The following is an 18,090-nucleotide window of genomic DNA, read 5'->3' as shown; positions in this document are numbered from 1 at the left end:
ATAGTTTACCCAAAAATGATTTACTTAATCTCATGTTGGTACATACCTGTATACATTTCTGATGAACACAAATGAAGATATTTTGAAGAATGTTTGGAACCAAACCAATCAGAGGCCCCAGTGACTTCTATAGTATAAATAAAGAATACTATGGAAGTCAATGGGGCCCCTGATTTGTTTCCTCAAAATATCTTCATTCTTGTTTATCAGAGCAAATAAATGTATACAGGTTTATAACAACATTTGAGTAAATACTATTCCTTAAAATTTTTAACTGTAAGTGAAAAAAATTAAGTTTAAAAAACGTAACTTTTTTAGGTGTTACTAATTAAGGTATGTTTTTTAAAGGCAGGATGCACGATCTCTGAAAGTCAATGTTGATATTTGAAATCACCTAAACAAACACGCCCCTACCCCAATAGAATCTGGAACATCTTTTGATAGACCCGCCCCACAATTACGTAACCCAGGCAATGATGTTGGTTATTAGTCACGCCCCTTACTGCTGATTGGCTACAGGTGTGTTTTGGTAGTTGGCCCAACTCCCTTTTTCAAAGCGTTTTTCAAAAATCATGCACCCCGCCTTTAAGTAGAGTAGAGCAGCTTTCACTTTTTACAGTGTAATACGCTGTAGTTTAATTTTTTGACAAATTATTTTGTCTAATAATTATTTAAAGTTAAACATTTTGTCTATTTTGTACCATGATACACCTCATATTTTGATGGTGTTATTAAACCAGATGAGGCATTACGTAAAAGCAAATATTGCACAAATTTTCACTTTTGGGCAATACTGTATAAAAGTTAAACAAAAGTTACAGTAAATATATAAAGCTTAATAAAGTTCAAAGTTAACAAGTCATTTTGTCGCAAAAATGCTATTTCATGGAGATGACATTATTCTGTGATGTTTAGAAGAAAAGACAAAAAAGTGATGTATAAATATACGCTGCAAGTATATAGTGGAAAAAGTGTGCTTCAGTCCTAAAAGTCTGCAGGGCCAAAACTGCCCTAAAATTGAAAAAACATTCAATTACAACTTTCTCAGCTTTGTCGCTTTGCGCAACTCTTACTTTATCTAAAAAACGCAAAGCGAAGCGGAGCTCTCAGAGCCGCGGCGAGGGGTGACGGTAAAGGCCCCAGGACGTTCTGCGGCATTGGAGATAATGGAGATTCTGGAAAACAAAAAGCAGAAGTATAAAGCTGCCAAACGGCGACACGCTACAACAAGCGTAGCATGGCTGTGTGGCACAAGAGAAGCTACAGAAAGGGAGGGCAGAGTTTACTGCTGCTGTCAGGATCATGGGCCATACATCTGGAACTTACTGATGAAGAAAACCTTTAAAGCTTAAGGCCTCCATTTGCAAAGATTCGATTCAAATTTATTTGTATAGCACTCTTCACAATGCATATTGTGTAATTGTACAGTATATCTAACAGTCTTCATTGCGATGGTTTATCTTGTTTTACAGTAAGAATGAAATCTGTGTAGCCTAATTTAACAAATGAACAAATCTATTTGGCATCATGGGTTTGGGGGCAGTAAGTCACTCAGCCGTTCGATCCACCAATCGAAACAACCCGACTCTACCAGAAACTTATTTGACACCTAAATGTCGATGGCATCTCAATTTGTCCATCTGTGCCTTTTGAATATGCGAGCAAACCATAAACTAATGAAGCTTCGATCGGAAATCAGGTGGGTGCACGGAAAATTGAAAAAGTCCCGCTAAGCTCATCATCAAAATTTCAGTCTGGGACGATATTTTTCTGCAAACCCCTGCTATATTGAGAGAGCTTATGGTAATGTGGTTTGCTTTGAGAGTGGCATATTGAAAATAAGTCTGGCGGGATCGAAAAGGGAGTGCGGGGAGAAGAATCCGGCCCTGAGCAATTTCACTCTGTTTACACAGCGTCTCACAACAACGCTGCCACATAAACTCGGTGTGATGAAGCCCAGGGCAATCAGTGGCCAGCTACGGTACAGAACTAAAGGAATAACATTCATGACAATGTAACATACAGTGGCTATTACAGTAAACAAGTATGTATGAAATGACATTTTGTGTATATGTTAGAGGTCTCCACATGTCCACTAAGATCTAAAAACCTGAGGTGCGACCAGAGACCAAGTGGGTTCGGGTCTAAAAGTTTCACGTGTGCCTCGGACATGGGTTGGGTATAATAGTGGCCAATTGGACCCAAGACGACCCAAACTATCTTGCGTGTGTGCATCGAGTCCTTTTCCAACCCCTCCTTGACATCATGTGTCTGGCAGTAGGTTAACTCTTTCCCCGCCGAGATATCTCTCATTTAAGTGAAAAAATTACTGCTTACTGGTGTTACTGGTTTTAGGGTTATCTGTAATACCACAATTATCCACTAGATAATCCACTTCCCTAATTTATAAAAAATAATATATATTTTTTTATTTTACACTGCGTTTATGTTTTGATAATCGTTCTGAATCTGAGCTCTAACAAAATTACTTCCCAAAAAATGCAATTATTTCAGGGTTTTTTTTTTTCTAAAAAAAAATTATTTTTGAAGGAAAAAAAACATATTTAAGAGTTTATAAACAGAGAAAAAATAAAGATCGGATGAAACGTTTTTCCTGTTTTGTTTGTTAATTGTTGTTTGAAAGTAGAGAGTCTGTTCTTTCATTTCATATATTTGTATGTTTATATATTTTTAGGAGAAAATTTCCTGGAAGTCATCGGGTCTCAATTGAATGTTTTTTTGCCAATTGGCCCAAGACGACCCAAACTATCTTGCGTGTGTGCATCGAGTCCTTTTCCAACCCCTCCTTGACATCGTGTGTCTGTTGGTAGGTTAACTCTTTCCCCGCCATTGATGAGATATCTCGTCATTTAAAAGAAAACATTTGCATAAAAAACTGTTCCTGGTGAGTTTTTAGGGTAATCTGTAATACCACGATTATCCACTAGATTTCCTAACTTATAAAAAACTGAAGCAATTTTTTTTAAACACTGTGTTTATGTTTTGATAATCGTTCTGAATCTGATCTCTAACAAATTCATCCACAAAAATGCAATTATTTCAGCTTTTTTGCTAAAAAAAAAAATATTTTTTAAGACAAATATATTTAAGAGTTTATAAACAAAGAAAAAATAAACAAAGAAAAAATATAGATAGAAAGAAACTGTTTTCCCGTTTTGTTTGTTTGTTAATTGTTTGTTTGAAAGCAGAGGCTCTGTTCTTTTTTATTTGATTTGTATGTTTAAATAATTTTAGGAGAAAAATTTTCTGGAAGGCATCGGGTTGCTAAAAATTGAATGTGCTTTTGTCAGTTGGACCCAAGACGACCTGAACAATCTTGGATGTGTGCATCGAGGTTAGTAGGTTAACTCTTTCCCGCCATTGACGAGATATCTCCTAATTTAAGAGAAAACATTTGCATAAATAAACTGTTCCTGATGAGTTTTTAGGGTAATCTGTAATACCGCGATTATCCACTAGATTCCCTAATTTATAAAAAACTGAAGCAAATTTTTTTTTATTAAACGCTGCGTTTATGTTTTGATAATCGTTCTGATATCTAACAAAATTCATTCACAAAAATGCAATTATTTCAGCTTTTTTTGCTAAAAAATATTTTTTAAGAAAAATACCCATATTTAAAGGTGCAGTGTGTAATTTTTAGAAGGATCTCATGACATAAATGCTAAATATTATACAAAACTACATTATTAGTGGTGTATAAAGACCTTTCATAATGAACATTTATGTTTTTATTACCTTAGAATAAGACGTTTTTATCTACATACACCGAGGGTACCCTTACATGGAAGTCGTCATTTTGTCCCGCCATGTTTCTACAGAAGCCCTTAACGGACAAACTTTTTTACTAAGTTGTCCCATACGATGACATGTTTGTCTGGTGGCGGGGAACGTGGGTTCTCTATGCGCTTCTAAAGCGAGGGGTGAGCAGTGGACTGAGCCGTTGGTTGCAATGCGCAACCTCACCACTAGATGCCGCAAAAATTTTACACACTGCACCTTTAAGAGTTTATAAGCAGAGAATAAAATATAGATAGAAAGAAACGTTTTTTCCCCTTTTTGTTTATTTGTTAATTGTTTGTTTGAAAGCAGAGGCTCTGTTCTTTTTTATTTGATATATTTGTATGTTTATATATTTTTAGAAATTTCCTGGAAGGTTTTTTTGGAAATTTTTGTAAAAATTAAAAAAAAATGCTGGCGGGCAACTTTTTAAAAAAAGGCTATCGGCGAATGAGTTAATTTTCGTTGAGACAGACCTGTCAATCCATGCCCGCGGGAAGTGCAGCACCCCCTGTTGGCGAGAGGGAGATTTTTTTTTAAGTAAAAATATTTTGCACAATTTATATATTACTTATGAATATTTTAGGAAATAATTTTTGACACACGTCGGTTATTACGTGTATTTTGGATTTTAATTTCATTACGTGTATGTGCCTACCCATCTACCGCTTTCTCCGCCTTGCGTCTTTTGAAGACATGGGTACGCAGCACCATGACCCAGAAAAGACTCACACACCTTTTAAATTTTAAATTTTGTACATTGTACATTTCAGCGTTTACCTTGGTGTCGTGGTCAGATAACAAAGTAAAATAAATGGAGCAGCGGGCAAAATGGGTTGCGATCCCACCGGGGTTTCTTTCTGTCTGACTGCACACACGTCGGTGCCATTTACATTCGGGTCCAGTCGGCTAAAAGAAGTTGCCAAAGTCGGAATCGTGTCTAATTTTCTCATGTTTGTCTCAGTTTGTTCTTTCTTTTAATAAAAAATATATGCAAGTTGGGGTATAAATTAATTTGAGTCATTTCAGGTAATTATTAGCCTACTGATACCATTGGAACACCAACGGTGGCATGGTGGCCCCTTTTAGACAATGTAGCCTAGAGGAATACCTATGTAATTATAGTATATGTTTAGTAGGCTACATTGTCCAAAAGTGGTCACCGTGCCACTGCTGGTTTTCCAATGGTATAGTGGCCAACCGTATCCAAAAATATTTGTAACAATTTTCGGGTCGCGGCCGGTCGAGTTGATTGAAATAAAGATGCCAATTAACTATTTTAAACAATTACTACTTTTAAAAATGCGGGCCAGGAAGTGGTTGGGTAAAAAAAAATTGTGGTCCGAGTTGCGGGCGGGTCAGCTGAAAACATTGGTCAGGTGTGGGTTGTTTATACATTGACACTGGTGGCCATATATAATTTTTAGGTGAACATCAATTCGATAAAGTTTTAGTTTTAGCAGAAACACCTAAGACAAAACTTAACAACTAACCGAGAATATCAAGAGTGATGAAAGAGCAAAACCATTTTCCAGTGGTGACAAACAAATAGAAAGAAAGAATCAAACTAAAATGAATTTTCAAGTTTCATCTCAAAGGAGCATGCCGTGCGGTATTCGGGGATCTTCTCGCGCCTGTGGAAGCAAGGCCGGGAACACTGATGACTCCCAGGCAACCAATTTGTTTGTTTATTGACTTGGTGTTTTGTCTTGGTTACAGTTCATTGCAGCCTGCCTCCACTCCAGCACGCTCTTTTAAATGGCATCTATAAAACATGCCACCCCACTCCTCCATCTTCCCCATCGCTCTCACGCACATATCTGTATCTTCTTCACTCCGTGTCCCTTTATTTCTTTCCTCTCTCTTTTCGTCTTTCTTTGTCTCTCACCCGTAACATCCGTCAAGCATTATGCGGCGGCACAGATGCTTCCAGGATGCCCACTCGCAATCTCAGCTCTCACAAAGCCTCCCCGCTCTCTGCTAAATCCAATCACACACGGAGCCGCGTTCAACAAAGAGCAAGTCGGCGCGGGGAATAATCGCTTGCAAAATATCTGCAAGGTTACTGCGTTGCGTAATATGTGCTATGGGAGTTTAGCGTAACGATTGCCAGCTAGCTTTTTATGGGGTTTTGTGATGCAATGAAATAAAGCGTGATCATTAATTGTAACAAAAAACTCATAAAGGGTTTGTGTAGGCTGAGGCTTTCCCCTGTTAAACAAGCTCATTCCTCTATATAGACTCGTAAAGCGTGTCTGAAAATCAGATTAAATATTTGCAGCTACATAAATTATGTAAATAATGACACGGCAGTGTGCAAGCTACAGTATGTGACCGGAATTGCAAAGATGTTGCTGTTTTAAAATAATTATTTCATTAGTATTATTGTTATTGCTATTAAGGATGCATAATTAATCGAAAAACTAATCGTGATTACAATTACGGTAAAATTATTACATAATCGGCAAAAGCCTCAATCACAGCTGTACATTTGTGCTCATGTCTGTACGTTTCGCCAGTATGTTTGAGCACCAAATACAGCGGTAAATCAGAGATTTTAAAAGTGATAAGTTGACGTATCTTTGTGCCATTCGTTTAGTTTTTTTACTAAAAACATAACTCCCATATTTATTTGTTATATTATTTAGTTTTGGATGTTTAGAATTTACAATGCAGCTGTTTCACAAAAAGTTATAAAACATTTCAAAACTTAAATGTAAAATGAAAAAAGTAATCGCAATTACAATATTAATGTGAATAATCTACAATTATGATTTTTTTGTCACATTTTTGCATCCCTAATTGCCATTGTTATACACCCATTACTCTGTATGTAAATCAGACCCATGCAGAAAAAATAAACATTTATCTGTCCAAAAATATTTTTAAATATATGCCAAATACATTTTGTAGATTTAAACTTAATTTAATATGTATTTGAATTTGAAAATATATTTTATAGTTTTAACCTACATATATCAACATATATTTCACAATGTATTTCAAGGGCAAGCAAATACATTTCTAAATTTACAACCCATGTATTCTTGGCCAAAATATAATTTAAATATATTCTAAATGCAAGTTAATTTTATAAAGTATATTTTTGTTGTTAAAAATATATTTAATTTTAAACTTCTTATGTTAACAGGTTTGTAACATAAACAAAGATTTTCTTGTAATGTGACATGAAAATATTTCCTTGGACTGAAATATATTTTTAAATGCTTTAAAATATAGTATTTTTTAATATAGATTTTTTAAAATATGCATGGCCTAAACCAGGGGTCTCCAACCTTTTGTGAGCAAGTGTCTACCACAATGCAGGGGCTACTTTATTTATATAGTCTACTTAAAACTGTTTTATTTAACTTGTTCAAAATGTTAACGTATATAAAAGAAGCCAATTAAGCTAATATAAAAATATGTAATAAATAAATAAACAAAGGCTATTAATAGAATGTGCTTTGGCTGGCAACTCACAGACTCCATGCGGGCACCATGTTGGAGACCACTGGCCTAAACTATATTGGTGAAAAATATATTTTTCCAAAATATATTAAAGTGCACCTTATTCATTGCTAAAAAAACGTTATTTTGTGTATTTTGTATAATACAATTAGAAAGAATGTGTTAATTTTTTACACATCTTTGTGCGTTAAGCTTTTAACACATTATGTGTAATTTTAACACATTATGTGTCATTTTGTGTTGATTTTGTGTTAAAATATAACACAAGTTGTGTTAAAAGTAACACAAAATGTGTTGTTTCAATAATAACACAGTGATGGGTGAATTCTGGGACAACACATTTAGTGTGTTGTCCCAGAATCAACACTAATGTGTTGTGTTTAACACATTCGTTCTAAGAGTGTATTTGCGTGGTTTATGTTTAAAAAACACATTATTTTTCACATACCGTACATTTTTGTACCTCCAGATTTCACTCTCTTCCTGAAACACACAAATCTCAAAAGCGCTGTGTCCCTGATTGGTCAGCTAATCTATACGTTGTGATTGGCCTGAATACCTCTGACATCAGCCGGAAATGTGATGCTCCTTACCATGTGTGAAAGATTCGGTTGCTAACAGGAGTTAACTTACAGGCTGAGTCCGAACTTCGAAGCGGGAGGAATTATGATAATGTCGGTCTTGTCTACATCACCAATTCCAGGATGTAAACTGTAAACTGTTGCCTACAATCCGTGTGTTTGTTGTAGTCCAAGAAAAGAGATTTACGTTGGAGACGATAACTTGTGTCATTGTTTACTTTGGGGTTTGTACCTTTTGCATATCGTTAACATATGTACTAATACATATTTACACACCAAAGGAAATTTAAAAACGTGAATCAGAGTGTAGGTGCTCTTTAAAAATATATATATTTTCTGACGTATGGGTCAGAGCCTGCCAGAGTTTTGTGAACGACTGTCCAATGAAAAGTAAAACTGTTACCAGCAGTGGTGTCCGGTGAATTTTTTTCAAGGGCACGCGATGCAAAGCTCGTCGAAACATGTATTTAGCCCAACATGTGCGTTGCTCATTATGTCAAAATATGTGTTTGTTGCGTCATTTGAACCATGTGCATCATGCAACTTATCAAAATACATGCTGCACACAAATCGAAAGGATTTTTAGCTGGTTTAAGGTGGCAGTAGCTGGTTTAAGCTGGTCCTCCCAGCCTGGCAAAGCTGGTCAAGCTCGTGGGTCAGCTAGTCTTCCAGTCTTACCATCTTAGGCCAGCTAGACCAGCTTAAAAAATGACCAAAACACAGCTAGACCAGCTTAAAAAGTGACCAAAACACAGCTAGACCAGCTTAAAAAGTGACCAAAACACAGCTAGACCAGCTTGCTACACCAGCAAAACCAGCTAAAACCAAGCTGGGAGACCAGCTAAAACAAGCTCACCAGTTTATGCTAGATTTTTCAATAGGAAACTCTGATTACACATGAGATTAAAGGATTAGTCAATTTTCTTGGACTAAAAAATCCAGATAATTAACTCACCACCACCATGTCATCCAAAATGTTGATGTCTTTCTTTGTTTAGTCGAGAAGAAATTATATTTTTTGAGGAAAACATTCCAGGATTTTTCTTGTTTTAATGGACTTTAATGGACTTAACAGTTTTAATGCAGTTTAAAACGTCACGTCAAGAGGTCACGGATGACGTATCGAAACTACGCCCCCGTGTTTACAACTGTGGAGAAAGAGGACCGTTTCGACGTTGTTGTATGTGGAATGATACTAATTAATGTCTTTGTGTCAAGTTTATTGTTTAAAATGGTCCGCAAATGTGCGTTTCATATATGTAACACGTGACCTTTCCACGGCATTAAGCAATTACATGAGGTCGCGCTGGCTCGTCACACAGAAATTGTAGTTTAAAAGTGCATATTTTTTATTTTTCTTGCCAAAAATGACAATTGTTTCGCTAGATAAGACCCTTATGCCTCGTTTGGGATCGTTTAGAGTCCTTTGAAGCTGCAATTTTAAACTGCACTAAAACTGCCAAGTATTGGGGTCCACCAAAGTCCATCAAAATCAGAAAAATCCTGGAATGTTTTCCTCAAAAAACATAATAATTTCTTCTCGACTGAACAAAGAAAGACCATCAACATTTTGGATGACATGGTGAGTAAATTGTCTGGATTTTTTTAAAGAAAATTGACTAATTCTTTAAGCGAGTATCTGGCAAACGCGAGCGTCTCTTTTATCATAAATCCTCTGAAGCATCTGCAGCAGGCTCGTATTTTGACATGACACATGATGCACATATGTTTACATGACACGGTGAACACATATTTTGAAATGGCGAGCCACACACACAACGGGCTAAATACATGTTACAAAAAAAGAAGTTACAGGCCGCGACTGGATTCAAATAGTGATTAATTATCATAATCTATTTACAGTCCAAGTCAAGTGTCTTCAAAATTGTCTTAAAAAGATGCTCACAGAGTAAAAAGAGATCTCCTCTGTTATTTTTCTTATGGGTTCTGTTACATGTACTTCTCTTTACACTCATAGTCTGTGCTGTGTCGCCTGGCTGTTTATTGCTATTTTGTTGATGCTTTGTCATCGTTCTGCGCACACAGATGCAAAGATAAGCCGCGACTCAGATGAGCCGTCACAGCTTCCTCAATTGGCTATGCAACCGAGCTTTGGAAGCGTTACAAAGAGTGTGACATCCATCTTAATGTTTTGCGTAGCTGCTATATTTGCTCTAAATAGGTAATTCAAGCATGCTGTTCTGAGACCGCTTTAGTATCTTTAATTACAAACCAAACCATTAGGATTCAATGGAGGAAACATTACCAGCATCGCTTCACTTCCTATGCTGGCCCTGCATGAGAACATAAAAATCATCCAGACTTGAAGAAATGAACAAAACACTGTCTCTCTAAGATGGTTCGGCCACGCTCTTCACCCATTCGGATGCTTAGCTTACACCGACCAGAGCGCTTGCGTGATTTCAATTTGACACAGCAATGGTGCGATTGCGAGGAGCGGAGACTCATCTCCGAGGCACAGAGACAATAGCAAATCCATCCCGCATTGGTTGCGCTTTCCTCTCGCAAGGATGCAAAGCAATATCTACAAATTACTGCCTTTACAATACTACAGGCCAAAGGCTGAGGACACGATTACAACAGTCTGCTCCTCAGAAAAAACTAAACAAGTGGAAGGGGCTCTTGTATTTCTGCCTCGCCTCAGCAATAAATCACCAGCCATCTCATGCATGTGAAGTAATCTTAAACACCCTGACTCTGAGAGAAAGTTCCCCCGAAAGATGAGCTACCATCAGGCACCGTGCCTGGAAGCGTAGGCATAATGGAAGGAGAAAAAATTGGTGGATCTCAAATGGTTTCACCGAAGGAGTCAGACAGTGGACATCAAGAGTAAAAAAGTAAAGAAAAGGTGTACATAGATTTTAAAGGTGCAGTGTGTAAATATAAGCAGCATCTAGCGGTGAGGTTGCGAATTACAACCAACGGCTTTAGTCCACTGCTCACCCCTTGCTTTTGAAACGCAGAGAAGCTACGGTAGCTGCCACCGGACAAACATGTAATTAAAAAAATGTCCGTTAAGGGACAAACCCAACTTTGGGAGTAAATTAACACAGAAAATGTTGATATCCGACAGAACAATAGGTTAAAACAATCCATTATTTTGGAATAAAACAACCCGTCCTATGTTAAATTAACCCAACGGTTTGGTTTCATCCAGGGTTGCCAAGTCAACCATTTTCCCCAAAATTTGTATTTGTATTACTAATATTGTTGCCACAGGCTGTTTTTCGTGTCCACGGGTTGAAGCAACCTCAATAATGTGATATTTAGCCCCGGGAATGTAAATTTTTGCAGATGAATTGGGCAGATGATTGGGCAGGTTTTGCTGTGAAAATCTGGCAACCCTGGGTTCATCCCTTTTGGGGTTGAAAATAACCCAGCATTTTTTAGACATGTAAGAAGGTTGTTAATTGACTTTTTGTCAACAAATATTTTATTGTCAACTACTAAATTGAATATACGACGCGCAACTGGTAAAGCTTTGCATTAGCAACGCAAAGGTCGGGGCTTTGATACTGCTACCGAAAAGTATATACGTAGCTCCTGTAAGTTGCATTGGATTAAAGTGTCTAAATGTTAAACTGTTAAGCGTCGCCGTCCCGAATACGTGACACCTAAGTTTGCATTAATATTGTTGATGTAAATTTTAATCTATAACTACAAACTATATATTGTTGGAAAGGTCTAAGCCTCCAAAATAGACATTTCAACAGTGTTTTATAAAATAAATTATGTAGGGAGAGTAATTGATTCATTTATGAAGAGAGTGTGCCTCAAAAAATGTATTTTCTGCTAAATGTCACTGTCCCACCAGCAGGACACCTACATTTACTTCAATGTTTGCATATGAATTCTTATCTAATCATGACAAACTGTATATTGTTTGAAAGCTCCAAGAGTGTAGACTTAACTCAATAGGGTGGGGTGACGCTTAAAATTAATGTATGGGTTTTTTTTTTTTTTTTTGCAAAAATGCAAATATTTTATGTAGTGTCTTATAATGATTTTAATAAAATCTGTATGCAAAATTATTATACACAAGCAAAATTCTTAAAAATAGCTCTAAATTAGTGATGCACCGATGTATCAGCTGCCGATATTTATCTGCCGATTTTTGATGAATTTGAAACCATCGGCATATCGGCAATAGCACAAGAAAGGCCGATACCGATTGTTTATTAATTAACGGCATAAAGAAATCTATTATATGTAAAAAAAATAATAATGTTTTTAATAAAATAAATGCTGAATAGCAAAAACCACCTTTGAAGGTTGTCATGCTGTCTTATTATATTTGTTTTAGCTTAATTTGTGCCTCTCTTATTATGTTGGTCAGTTGAATGTTAATTAGATCCAATCGCATCTTCAGTTGATGCAGAAATAAACTAGCTAATAGACCAACTGTATAGTATTGTATACAAGTGTTTAATATCGGTATCGGCCAGAAGTTGTCTGTTTAAATCGGTATCAGTATTGGCCCAAAAAAATCCTATCAGTGCATCCCTACTTTAAATTATATAGTACAGAACGTGACATAGGGTTGCACCAGGCCGATATTTTATGAGTTGGATAATTTATATGAATTTGTACGAAGTTAATCGTGCAAAAATGTAGGATTATCATAAAAAAACAATAACACAACCCCACCCCTAATCCCAACACCACAGGGGTCAAGGCAAATCGTACAAAAATGTACGAATGTGGTCGTACGAATTAATACAAATAAGCCATCTCGTAAAATATGCACAAATTGCCATGAGATATAGTGGGGGCTGCACAACATATCGCTTCAGTACAGACACCGCAATATGCACACCTACAATAGTCACATCGCAGAACGCTTTCAAACTCCAGAGAGAAATCACAGAAGTAACACATCCTGAAATATGTGGTGCTAAATTATTTCGCTTAAATAGAAGATTTTAATAACACAATCTGGTCGCTTCACACATGGTATCCCACAACTATACAAGAAATGCAAAGCAGAAGTTAATTCCTCTCAAACAGAACTTTTCAAGTCATCTGACAAAATCATCCCGAATTTCTAATATCGCACTGTAAATTCAGTGGCGGCCGGTGACTTCTTTTTTGAGCGCGCTCGATGCAAAGTTTGTCACATCATGTATCCCGTCATGTGTGTGGTTCGTAATTTCAAAATATGTGTTCTGCGCGTCGAGAATCCTATGTGCACTACGTGTCTTGTCAAAATAAATGCCTGCTGCATACGCATCTGAAGAGACGCTCGCGTTTGCCAGATACTTGCATAATCTAAAAAGAGTTTAATGTTAAGGGAGTGTCTTGCGTGTATTTTATGAACGTGAGCGTCTCTTTTATCATAAACGGTTTTGACGTGTGTGCAGCAGGCACTTATTTTGACAAAACACATGATGCACATGGTTCACATGACGCAACAAACACACACTTTGAAAACACGAGCAACACACGTGACACTCCGAACACATGAATTTGCGCCCCTCTTAAGAGCAGTCGCGAGCCGCCACTGTGTAAATCGCAGAAAGCAAAATATCACGTCGGTTTCTCCAATTTTGTGCAGTCCTAAACATCTCTCCAATTTCTTTGCTCTCAACAGCAAACACTTGGCATCAACCTTGTTTATCCTCATGTAAAGCAATAAATAATCATTCTGGGTTGTGTAATACATTATATTGTGTTAAACATATCATGCAACCTGTCCTAACAAATAATATACATTTGCACCAAAAAAGAGAGTTTGGTTAGATGGAACAAGAGTAGATATATGATGCCATTATTTTCTCCTTTTCAAAGTTAATTAGCCCATATATTTTGCAAGCCTAACCTAACCATACACAACTATATGGGTTAGTTGCATTTTTCCCTCCATAACCCAGAACCATAATCAAGCAGTGGCGGTTAAAAAGGCAGTTTGGTGCTAAAGTCGGCACCACCTGCTTTCCAGAAGCCTCTATCCGTGCAATGGCGAGATGATGATTCATGCACCTGCTTTCCACACATACGTATAGTTGAGCCGAGAGACTAAATGTGATAAAGACATGCATCATCCGTGCTTCGCTTGTGCATTAATCTCGTACTAATGCTCCTGACCTTAAAAGCAAATGTTAAGTCCTGTTTAATTGCAGCACAAACGTCTGCAAAAAACTATCTTGTCATCCTATTACGGCTAACGATTGGTGCATTGACCTGCCTTCAAGAGACAGCATAAACTCCTCCTACGAGCTTCGGTGCTATCTTTCTATATATCACCGAACGTAAGGTCACACTCTCTCTAATGGATTGTACCTGAGCTTGATCAGGGTCACAAATGAAAAACATCTGTTTAAGTCATTTTGGTAGGATGAAGAGAGGAGTAAAGTGTCATTTTTGGAGAAATTATGTGCAGTATTATTAGTTTAATGCACTTTAAATGTGGTCACCTTAGGGCACTGCATTGCGCAGAAATCAAATGCTTGGATGTCAAAATAAATGAAAAATGCTGCGACCTGTTAAAGGAATAGTTCATCCAAAAATCATAAATCATAAAAATGTTAATTTATGGTTGAGCTAGTCCTTTATTGACAGAAGTAACAAATGATCTTAATGGAGCTGAAGAAAATGAATTAAAATGTCAATACGCGAATAAAACCGATCGTCCTAATGCGCCTTAATCTGTCATCAACTCACGTGAACTGATGCTCTGAGATGTGAGACAGATTGCGGAGCGGTGACCTTTGTTTGCCTGACCCGCAGATCATAACCAATTCAAGTTGCCCGCCAGACACGTTCTGTTAAACTAACACAGCAGCGCTGCGACCCCCCCTCCAAAAAAAAAAAATCCGTAGCTGCCCTTTGGTCCGTCTGTCAGCAATTGCCACAAATAACACGGCACAATAAAATCATCGCCCAACAGGCCCACAGGCGTTTTCAAAGGCTGCTGATGGCGATCTATAAAGAACAGTAATGGGTCACTTGTCACGGGGCGTGAAAGGGAAGATGTACGGCGGCTCTCCGGTTGCTCTCCCGGGAGCGCAATTAATCAACAGCCAATAGTATCAGCATGCAACAAAAGCCGTAAGGTTATTACCGCCACTGTTCCGCTGGATGAAATGCGATGATGGCGCTAATTGCAAAAAAACAGCTGACCGCACACAAGACGTGAAAGAGGAAGACGAAGGGCAGAGGAAAAGGATGAAGAGAGAAGTTGTGTGAAGTCACTCTCGGCCCTGCTGACATTATAGGCGACTATATTTGGATATATACCAATTCAAACATATAGATAATCATCTGCTATCATGCTGTTATCATTTTGTATAAAGTATGCATGCTAGTTTCAAACTGTGGCCTTCGAGTAATGATTGTATTTACAAGATGGATGCGCATAACAGGCTCCACGATGACGTAATCAGCAGTGGGAAACTCGACAGATAGGATTTTCTTTGAGTTGGAGGCGTGTCAAAAAACAAAATGGGACACGAAACAAATCGGATTGGCCGACATCCAACCAGAAAGTGGGCTGGGACTTTATTTTATCCAATGGGAACTGATTAAGTCATGGAAAGAAGTGAAGGGTGATGTCAGCCAAAAAGGAAAGTTGTTCAGAGTTATTACATATTACAAAGACAAACAGTTCTTTCTTGGGAATAAACCAATCAATAATGTACAATAAAACCAAGATGTATTAAGTAAGTAAGACGTAAGCAAGATTTAGACGTGCTTGAATAGTAGCATCGCATACTGCCTGATTTTGGGGGGGTTTCGAATAGACCCCCTTTGCAATTTGGCCTGAAATAAAGCTGTGGTGTTCAGTAATACTGTAACATTGACTTTCAACCAAAATCAGCAATATTTCGGATCCTGCTGATGTACCATTCTGCATTGATATAGATCCCTAAGACCACCTTAGACCAACTGCAAAGCTGGTTTTTATCTGGTCTCAATCTGAATGCCTGACAAAACCCTTCTGAGACCATCAAACTAGACCGGCCTGACCAGTGGAAACCAGCTTGATGACCAGCCATAACCATTGTTTCACCAACTTTAAATGGCACTATATTACTTAACAACCACATCCTGATCGTCACAGTCAGATTCTCCCTTATCCTTAAGGGAGATCTTTAAGCAAAAATTACATTATAAAGGCTCTGATATGCCACCACCATCATCACCATCCTCTTTATCATCTCCAAAATTGCAAACCAGTTAGGAAATACTGCACAATAGATATAATAAATCATGAAAATCAGACTTACACTGATGATCCACCGCAACATCATCAATACACATCTGATGGGGATTCACACCTGATGTGGGTTCATACTGAAACTTAATTATGCTTTAAGCTACACATGTTTTAACTGTTGTGTATTTCTGAACTGTTTATAAATAGCATTTCCCCTTAATCTGTTTCCAAACAATATCATAACAAATGCGCATCTTAATATAAAACATCCGATCGCTTTAACATTTTGTCTTTTTTAAACTCAAGAATGTTTGCGCGGTGTTTATATATCTCACCAAGCATACTTTCTCGTGTAAAATAATCCAGGACTTACCTGTCGTTGTGCTGTCAATAAAAGTGATGGGATAACGTTCTCATTTGCTTCTCATTGTGAGAAATAACACCCGGGCGCGGATAATTTCCCTTTGCGCCAAAACGAGCCCGAGAAAAGCATCACCTACTGAGAGAACACAGTGTAAATCAACTGGAAAAGGGATTCCTGGAGAGGAAATTGTGCCAGGTTACAAAGTCTAAAATTAGTCCGGATTCCCACGCTCCAAAGTTCCTTCAGATGCGCGTGAACTTTGCGCGCTGGAGAACACTTGGATACTGGTGGTGAGATCTCGTGTTGCAATTCTTGTCGCAAAGGGTTCAGATGTGCAAAATCCTTTGATCCATCACAGCCGTGTCATATGGGTAAAGAGAAAGGGTTTCAGCTGCTGCAGTCATGAGTTAAGGATGTGGATGCCCGCTGTGTTGGGTTGAGAGCGCAAGACTCCGCGCATCTCCAGTGTTCAGCGCTTCAAGCATCAGTGCGAAACCCAAGGGAGATCCGGCGCTCTGCTTTACGGAAGAACGGCGCCCCCTGGTGGATTAAAAAAAGTCCAATACATGGATATAATAAACCAAGCAGCATTTATTTGAAAGAAAAGCTAAAACAGATTTAATTAAGTTTGAATTGAAAGAAGTCAATTTTGGTGTGATTAGATGTTGCTTTTTGCTATATCCCTTGGCACTTTTGATATTAAATTGCCTGACTATTTGGGCAAACCACCAAATAAACAAAAATTTATTTGATATCTTATAACTAACAAAAATCAGTTTTTTTCACTAAAAAAAAATTGTTTCAGCTGTAAAATATGGACAAACCCAAACTCTGGTTTAATTAACCTAGAAAACATCCATCTTTGACCCAAACATGGGTTGAATCAGCCCATCTTAGGTTGATTTAAACCCAGCGGATGGGGTTTGTTCATATTTTACCCAAACATGAGTTGAAACAACCCAGCATTTGTGTAGGAAGGTAGCAGCTCTGGTGTGAATCCGGTGCAGATCTGGCCCAGAGTTGTCTGCAGTTTGGGTCAGTAGATATAAGCAATAGATTCAATAAATTCTGATTTTAAATGTGTATCTTAGTGTATGATCTCTCCTTTACGGAATGTACTCACCATTCTGCTAATGCACTTGCTTTTCTATTAAAATTAAGTCTGTTAAAGCTCCTATTATGGATTGCCAATCCCATTAAAATGACAAATGCTCCAAGTCTAGAGTGTTTTAAGAAATTTGTTAAGCTTTAAATATTTAAAAAGGTCTTCAATTGGCTTGTTTCATACCTTATTTAATTCATTGTTGTTTAGCTTTTCTTTATATTTTATATTGTGCTATTGTACTTTTACAGTAGAATCATTGTAATTATTATTATGATTAAGATTATTATTATGATTATTATAATTATTATTATTATTAACAATTATAATTAATTATAATTAATAATTGTAATATAATAATAATAATAATAATAATAATAATAATAATAATAATTATTATTATTATTATTATTATTATTATTATTATTATCATTAATATTATTATTTGTTATTATTGTTATTACTATTATTATTATTAACAATTATAAATAATTATAATTAATAATTGTAATATAATAATAATAATAATAATAATAATAATAACAATAATAACTGTTATAATTGTAATATTATAATTAATAATAATAACAATTAT

At 36.9% G+C, this 18,090-nt stretch overlaps 1 protein-coding gene across 1 annotated transcript in view; it reads right to left on the bottom strand.

Annotated features, from left to right (window-relative positions):
* The window catches only part of tafa3a (TAFA chemokine like family member 3a), a 141,137-nt gene extending 124,253 nt beyond the window's left edge, over nt 1–16,884 (bottom strand). Inside the window, exon 1 of the mRNA XM_055213640.2 lies at nt 16,403–16,884. The gene's annotated coding sequence lies outside the window, so the exon portion shown is untranslated. The remainder of the gene's footprint in view (nt 1–16,402) is intronic.
* Between the last annotated feature and the right edge of the window lie 1,206 nt (nt 16,885–18,090).

This window comes from Misgurnus anguillicaudatus, chromosome 8, assembly GCF_027580225.2.
Source record: "Misgurnus anguillicaudatus chromosome 8, ASM2758022v2, whole genome shotgun sequence".
Lineage (NCBI taxonomy): Eukaryota > Metazoa > Chordata > Actinopteri > Cypriniformes > Cobitidae > Misgurnus > Misgurnus anguillicaudatus.
The sequence above is the reverse complement of the archived record's forward strand: the minus strand, read 5'-3'. Positions and strand labels throughout refer to the sequence as shown.